This window comes from Etheostoma spectabile, chromosome 12 (assembly GCF_008692095.1).
Source record: "Etheostoma spectabile isolate EspeVRDwgs_2016 chromosome 12, UIUC_Espe_1.0, whole genome shotgun sequence".
NCBI classification, from domain to species: domain Eukaryota; kingdom Metazoa; phylum Chordata; class Actinopteri; order Perciformes; family Percidae; genus Etheostoma; species Etheostoma spectabile.
The window spans coordinates 15,395,958-15,403,963 of record NC_045744.1 but is presented as its reverse complement, the minus strand read 5'-3'; the positions used below and the strand labels follow the sequence as shown (position 1 = coordinate 15,403,963).

Genomic DNA, 8,006 nt, shown 5'->3' with positions numbered 1-8,006 from the left:
TTATTCCACCTCTGTTTATGGCTAAGGCTTACAACTGATCTATACATCATTAGTAACTTATAATTAACCGAGTATTGACAAGTAATTACAATCAAAAGTGTTATTTATAAACCATTTATAAAAGGTGACTTATTGCAAAGTGGTCTCAAAAATCGTAATGGAATATTATTAGAAAATATGAGAGCAAAGCCACAGATAAAAGTAATGGTAAAAAGTATATGGATGATGTCCAAGTATTCAGCTTTGTAGGCATTCATATAAAAAAAAAATGTATTCGGTACTTGATTCTTAAAAATGCACCACTAAGTTCAAAAGCAACTTTTATCAAGTGAATTAGCTGCTTCACATCTTTTGTTTATTAAGACTAGAAAAACTATTTGCCCGTGCGTGCGTGGGCGAGTGCACGCGCGCCCATAGCAGATGGAGAGAGCGATCTCGCGGTGCAGAGAGCGCTGCTGTGACAGTGGGAAGCACAATCCGCGTGCAGCCAGCGCGAGGCAAAGACCTACTAACAAGCTGTGAATTATGGCTGGACGCAAAACGGTAAGAACAGCCCTCACATTGTCCCATTACTGTTCTTATAATGTGTTTTAAATGTATAAAGTTTTTGAAAACCGTGTTGCCATGGAGACAAGTGACAATGAAGATGTCACTAGATGTATTTTGTATTTCAGTTTGTGGTAGTCTAAACGTTTTAATGCGGATTTCATCTTCTCACTGTTCAGTTTGTTGACCTCAAAATCAACTTTTTCTATTTTGACAATGAGCATGATGGAAAAAAAATACGAAGTATTAAGATGTATACATCACTGTAAATGTTGGCAGCTGTCTGTAAACTCTTAAAGTAACTGCAGCTGCCACATGAACCATTGTTTGGTGGATTTGCAACAGCTTTACAACCACTAGCATGCCAAGAGTTTATGATGGGCTAAATGAGGAAAAACTTTCCAAAATGGAGGAAATAACTCTTGACTGTTGTTAAAAATGTTAATAATCAGGTTTAGTTTTCCCACAGTATCGTGGATTACACAATAACTTATTTTGATTGTGCAACAAGGATTTGAGGAAGGCAATTAATAGATTTGCCGCTCTATACTGTAGTGAACTCTTACCCAAATGTGATGTTTTCCCCCTCTTATTACTTATGGGACTCTTCCATTCCATTTCTCTGCAGAGCACTGATTTATGTAATGTTAATGGAATGAAAAGTGCCGTGCAGGGGGTGGAAATCTGGACTTTCTGAAAGCCAAACAGATGAGGAGGCTTGTTTTAATCATTAGTCTCAATGTATCACTGACATAGAGCTTGTGCTGGGGATTCATGGTTTATATTCGCAGGCCTCTGCCAGTGCACCCATTGCACAGAGGTGTGTGCAGTAAGTGCTGAGTCAAATAATTTCATCATAAACCTCATTTAATCATATATATGTGGCTTTTAAAGAGGGTAATAAACAAGAGTTGTACTGTTCCGTAAAGCACAACATGACTTAAATATGCCTTTGGGAGGTTGATCAGGTTGTTGATCAATGCTCAGCAATTATTTAACCAGATGCTTAGATTGTTTGTTCAAGTGCTCAGCTACGAGCAGGAAACAGCAGCAGGCCAAGATTTGTTTCGCCCCAAAAATATTTGTTTGCCCTGGCAGTGTATGTCCGCCTCGATTTCACACCAGGGGGAGAAAATACAAAAGCATTTCAATTTTAGTGGATTATTTTCCTATGCTGATTTTTCAAAACGTAAACACCTGTTTGATAATGAAGTGAATGTATGAACCTCAAAACAGAGTCCAGTGATCCTACAAGAGAGTTGTGAGGTTACTTGCCATTCATTCGGTCACTAAATGAATAAGTCAATTTGCCTCTGCATGTATGTAGCAAAAAAACAAACAACATTGGGTGGGATGACAACATATTGCCAGGGAAAGCACAGTTTTATAAGGCACACACATTTTGATGCAACACTTTTGTCCAGTTCATTCTTGACCTTAGAAACAGTCATTGAATCTGCTGAAGACTGTGTGATGCTGACAAATGCTCCCAAACAAGCAAGTAAGTGGACCTCAAGTTTAAATGAATCTTCATGACCTTGGAAATAGTAGTTTGAAAACATTCCTTAACCACTTACAAGCTATTTCTGGACCTTTCAACCACACAATCGTTATCCGCGTATTAATTGTGACAACTTCAGAAAACCTAGAAGTGGACCTTAAGTTAAGATTATTTAGATACTATTTAAGATCCTGATCTCTTTCCTCAGTGACAGTGTTGGACCTGTCATCAGATCACTAATGGCCCATCCCCTGTTTTTAAACACCTAGAAACTCTTTGCGTGGCACAAGAAATTAGAGAAAAACACCTAAATATTAGAACAAACGTGTTTTTATACTTGTCTGCCTCCACTTAAATGAACAATTCAATAACTAGGGAAATAATATCTGCTTTCTTACTGAGAGTAAACGTTAGATGAAAAGCTTAATACCCCCCTTATATTTGTCCAGTAAATATGAAGCTACAGCCAGCAGACAGATTAGTTTAGCTTAGCATAAAGACTGGAAACAGCTAGCTTGGGTATGTCTAAAGCAGCTCCAAAGCTTTGTAATTGACCTGTCTGCATACAAATACAAATGTAAAAATGGCAACAAGGTAAGGGGTACAAGGGAATCACATTTTTATTACTATTTAGTGATGAACAACATCAGTTTTCTGAGCCTTTTTGTCCTTCAAGAAATTTTACAGAACTCTCTGTGGAAAGTTCTTTACTTAAGTACAGTTTTGAGGTACTTGTACTTTATACTTCTACTGCTTTTCAAAAGTAAATACAGTAGGCTACTTTTTTCTTAACTACATTTTCTTTGACAGACATAGCCTATTAGGTATTTTTTTACACACAAAAACATGATATGCTTTTATGATATGATGCAGTACTATAATTCTAATCTACCTAGTGGTACGAACATGAACGTACATGCGCCTGCATGGTTTTGTCAGGGATAAAAACAGACTAATATAATATTATGAGTATTTGTACTTTTTACAGTTTAAGTATATTTGCTGCTAAGTTCATGAAAAGTTGGATTACTGGAGCGCTTTTGATTATGTAATCTTGTTACACCCTCTTCTTACGGTTTGCATAAAAACCAGCTGATGTAAACACCTGTTAAGACAAATTTTCTTTTGAAGGCTTTTAGTCAATTTGATTTACATTTGAGCAACATTTGATGAATGCACTTTATTACTGCAATTCTGATAATAATAACTGGTGACCAATAGAGTTCATTTAAAGTCACAGCTTACTTACTAATATTCCTTTAATACTGATGTTTACAAAGATGACCTAATGTATTTAATTAAGGGCTCAAAGTCAAGCCACTCCAATCATATGGGACTTATTAGTGTTAGGCAAGAAACACATTTGCTTTCTCTTACATGAATATTTGTTACCATGAAAGAAACAGCCTGGAGTCTGAATTTGTCACATCCGATCTCATGGTAGTTTGAACTGCTGTTTTATGACAGCGGTGCCTGTGTTCATGCTGATGAAATGGTTCGTCACTTGTTTTTCTCAGCTGCCCAGCCCCTACATACATTTCACTGACATTAACAGTGATCGTCCTACAAGCACAGCTCATTTTGGTTTGGTTCAGAAATATTATTCCTGGCTGAGAGGTGCGTTCTCTTTTGCAACACCCAAGGGTGACAGGGCTAGGTAATAGGACCCGCTGTGAGTAACAGAGGTAACTGTTTCAACATTGTTTCTGGTGTGTGTTAACTGCAGGCTAATGTCTTTTCAAATTAAATTTACTTGAGAAATTATTTCAAGTCCCAGAGCTTTTCTTCTTAGCACAGCCCTGTAAATTAGTGGGATTATAAAAGTTTCATTAATGCACATAGGGTAGTTTATCTCTACATGATGATTATAAACTCCAAGACTCTTGCTTGGGGTTATTCTCACAATACATTTATATAAAACAAATGTATTAAAGCAATGTGTGTGTACTTGTATGTGAGTGTAGCCTCTTTGTATTGATTCCATATTTAGTTGCAGGCAAACCCTTTCTTCTTCCTGGTTGAATGATTTGTTGGACAGTGGTGGAAGAAGTATTCAGGACCTTTTAATTAAAGTTGCAAGACCACAATGTAAAAAGAAGTTAGTTAACTTAGAAATAAATATAATTCTGGATTATTGCATGACATAAATCATCAGCTGCTGATATTATGTATCATTATTCATGATTTAGGTTCAGTGGCTGATAGTTTTAACATGGTGTTTTAAATGTGCTTGGCTCGAGAGTGCCATGAGTGTGGGAAAACAACTATGCACATGCCCAAAGTTAAATGCTCGTTGCCCTACTGCTGCAATTTGATTAGCTAGCTAGCAGTTGCCAAGTAGCCTACTGTTGTTGTCATTAGCTAGCTAGCTATGTAAGACATGAGCAGGCAGCTGAAAACTGTGTTGATGACAGTGAACCAATATAGTAAAGCCGCACAACCGAAACAATGATTCAAAATAGACAGTTGCCAGTGGGCCTACTGTTGTTGTCATTAGCTAGCTAGCTATGTAAGACATGAGTATTTCTTTTAAGGAATAGAGTAACTGCGGTCACCATGAACAATGTGGATTATCTTCTACATCACACATTTAAAAGTCTGATTTGAGATTAGTAGCTAAACACCTTGTTATAAACAAAACCGCTGTTAAAAACGATCAGATTTAACGCAGCTCTCCGGGAGAAAATGTTAGCTAACTTGAGAAGATACTTTTTTGCTTTGATGGTGCCTAGTCAAAAAGAGGCTTTCAGGATCTCGAGCATCTTTCGGAGAGGATTATCCAACATGAAAGCAGCAGGAAAACAAGGTAAAATTGGGACAACGCAAACAAATGGGGAATTGAGCAGTTTAATGTTAACAGCAAACTGAGGAACGTTATATGTCCTGTCGGATTATCACCTGTGTTAACATAACTACGTATTGTGAAACAAAGCACAATATGTCAAATTTTGTGGTTTTCTGGTTTAGGATCTGTGCCAGTATCTGTTGCCCCAGGTGTTGGGACCCTGATTAGTCCAATATCTCTCCTGTTTGCTCTGTTTTTGGACTATTTATCTTGAGGGAGATATGTCTCTTTATTTGCTAAATGCCCCACTATGTTCACCAGCTTGTCTTCATCTGTCTGCTGGTGGTGCTGGGCAGGTAGCTAGTGTACAGTGGGTTTATCAGAGCTTTTTTGCTAAAAAAAAAACAGCTGCCTGCTGCTGAAAACTGTGTTGATGACAGTGAACCAATATAGTAAAGATGTGGGCCGCACAACCGAAAGAATGATTCAAAATAGACAAACACTTTTTAAATTGTGGAGTTGGTGGTAATTCTCTGTGGGTTGGCAAATACGAGCAACCCCTTCATTGTGCACGGTTACTGGCAGACTTGAATCTAAAAGCACGACAGTGAGACTCTTTGTAAAAGTTTTGTTTTTCAAACAGTAAGGCAGATTCAAAATCACACAGGCTAACAAATCTGAGGAGGGGCAGGCAGAATCCAGGTCCAACAAACAGGGTCAGAACAGGCAGATTATAATAATAAACTAAGTATCACTAGAGACCTTGGCAGTAAAACAAAATCCAATCTGACAGGGACTAAGTGAGAGTGGACAGGTATATATGGTGAAGGACTAAGTGAGAGTGGACAGGTATATATGGTGAGGATAAGTGAGATTGGACAGGTGTATATGGTGAGGGAATAAGTGAGAATGGACAGGTATATATGGTGAAGGACTAAGTGAGAGTGGACAGGTATATATGGTGAAGGACTAAGTGAGAGTGGACAGGTATATATGGTGAAGGACTAAGTGAGAGTGGACAGGTATATATGGTGAAGGACTAAGTGAGAGTGGACAGGTATATATGGTGAAGGACTAAGTGAGAGTGGACAGGTATATATGGTGAAGGACTAAGTGAGAGTGGACAGGTATATATGGTGAAGGACTAAGTGAGAGTGGACAGGTATATATGGTGAAGGACTAAGTGAGAGTGGACAGGTATATATGGTGAAGGACTAAGTGAGAGTGGACAGGTATATATGGTGAAGGACTAAGTGAGAGTGGACAGTATATATGGTAAGGACTAGTAAGAGTGGACAGGTATATATGGTGAAGGACTAAGTGGAGTGGACAGGTATATATGGTAAGGACTAAGTGAGAGTGGACAGGTATATATGGTGAAGGACTAAGTGAGAGTGGACAGGTATATATGGTGAAGGACTAAGTGAGAGTGGACAGGTATATATGGTGAAGGACTAAGTGAGAGTGGACAGGTATATTCTGAAGGACTAAGTGAGAGTGGACAGGTATATATGGTGAAGGACTAAGTGAGAGTGGACATGGTATATGGTGAAGGACTAAGTGAGAGTGGACGGTATATATGGTGAAGGACTAAGTGAGAGTGGACAGGTATATATGTGAAGGACTAAGTGAGAGTGGACAGGTATATATGGTGAAGGACTAAGTGAGAGTGGACAGGTATATATGGTGAAGGACTAAGTGAGAGTGGACCGGTATATATGGTGAGGACTAAGTGAGAGTGGACAGGTAAGGTGAAGGACTAGTGAGAGTGGAAGGTATATATGGTGAAGGCCTAAGTGAGATGGACAGATATATGGTGAAAGACTAAGTGAGATGGACAGGTATTATGGGAAGGACTAGTGAGTGGAATATATGGCGAAGACTAGTGAGAGTTGACAGATATATGGCGAAGGACTAATGAAGTGACAGGTATATATGGCGAAGGACTAAGTGAGTGACAGGTATATATGCGAAGGACTAAGTGAGAGTGACAGGTATATATGGCGAAGGATAAGTGAAGTGGACAGGTATATATTTGTTAAGGACAGTGAGAGTGGACAGTTATATGGTGACTAGTGAAGTGGCAGTATTAGGTGAGGACTAAGTGAAGTGTACAGTTATCTGGGAGGACTTAAGTGAGTTAGTGGAAGGTATATATGGTGGAAGGACTAATGAGATGACAGGTTAATATGGAAGACTAAGTGAGCAGTGACAGTTTATTGTGAAAGACTAAGTGACGTGGACAGGTTATTGGTGAAGGACTAAGTGAGGTGCAGGTATATGGTGAGACTAGTGAGAGGGACAGGTACTATATGTGAAAGACTAAGTGAAGTGGTACAGTATATATGGTGAAGACTAAGTAAGTGGACAGGTATATATGTAAGATAATGAGATGGACAGGATTATGGTAAGGACTTAAAAGTGAGAGTGGACAGTAATTAGTGAAGGCTAGTGAGATGACAGGTACTATATGGTGAAGGACTAAGTGAGAGTTGGACAGGTATTAGCGAGGACTAAGTGAGAGGGACAGGTTATATGGTGAAGACTAAGTGAAGTGGACAGTTATATATGGTGAAGACTAAGTAGAGTGGACAGTATATATGTAAAGACTAATAAGATGGACAGTTAATTGTGAAGGACTAAGTTAGAGTGACAGGTATATATGGTGAAAGACTAGATGATGTGACAGTAATCTGGTGAAGGACTAAGTGCAGAGTGGACAGTATATCATGTAAAGGACTTAAGTGAGAGTGGACAGTTAAATGGTTAGAGGACTAAGTGAGAGTGGACAGGTATATAGGTGAGGACTAATGAGGGAATGGGCTGCAGGTGAGGAGGGGGAACTAAACTGATTAGCCAGGCCTGATGAAGATGCAAGAAAGATCTGAAATGACAAGAGAGTTAGTGATAAACTAGATGAAAACAAACTTAAGAGTTGGAAAGAAAAGAAATCATTTACATTTTAATATATTATACAATATATATTATCTACTGTTTATTATATAATATAATAACAATCATTGATTAACACAGCTTTAAGAAGGATATGCAACTGCACGTTCTAAGACAGTTTGATAACCTCTTCATCCTACTTTATGAAGTTTTCTGTTTGTTTATGGTTTGGAGATAAAGACACACAGCTTTTAAAAAGGAAAACACAATAAAGCTAATGAG

General features: G+C 38.4%; 1 protein-coding gene across 5 annotated transcripts in view; it reads left to right on the top strand.

Moving 5' to 3' along the window:
* The first annotated feature begins 411 nt into the window (after positions 1 to 411).
* Positions 412 to 8,006, top strand: part of glis1a (GLIS family zinc finger 1a) — a 42,164-nt gene continuing 34,569 nt past the window's right edge. For 3 of the 5 annotated variants that reach the window (XR_004334383.1, XM_032531587.1, XM_032531584.1), the window contains exon 1: positions 412 to 543. The gene's annotated coding sequence lies outside the window, so the exon portion shown is untranslated. Of the gene's footprint in view, positions 544 to 4,529; positions 4,854 to 8,006 lie in introns of those variants that run through there. The other 2 variants (XM_032531585.1, XM_032531586.1) reach the window with 2 other exon arrangements.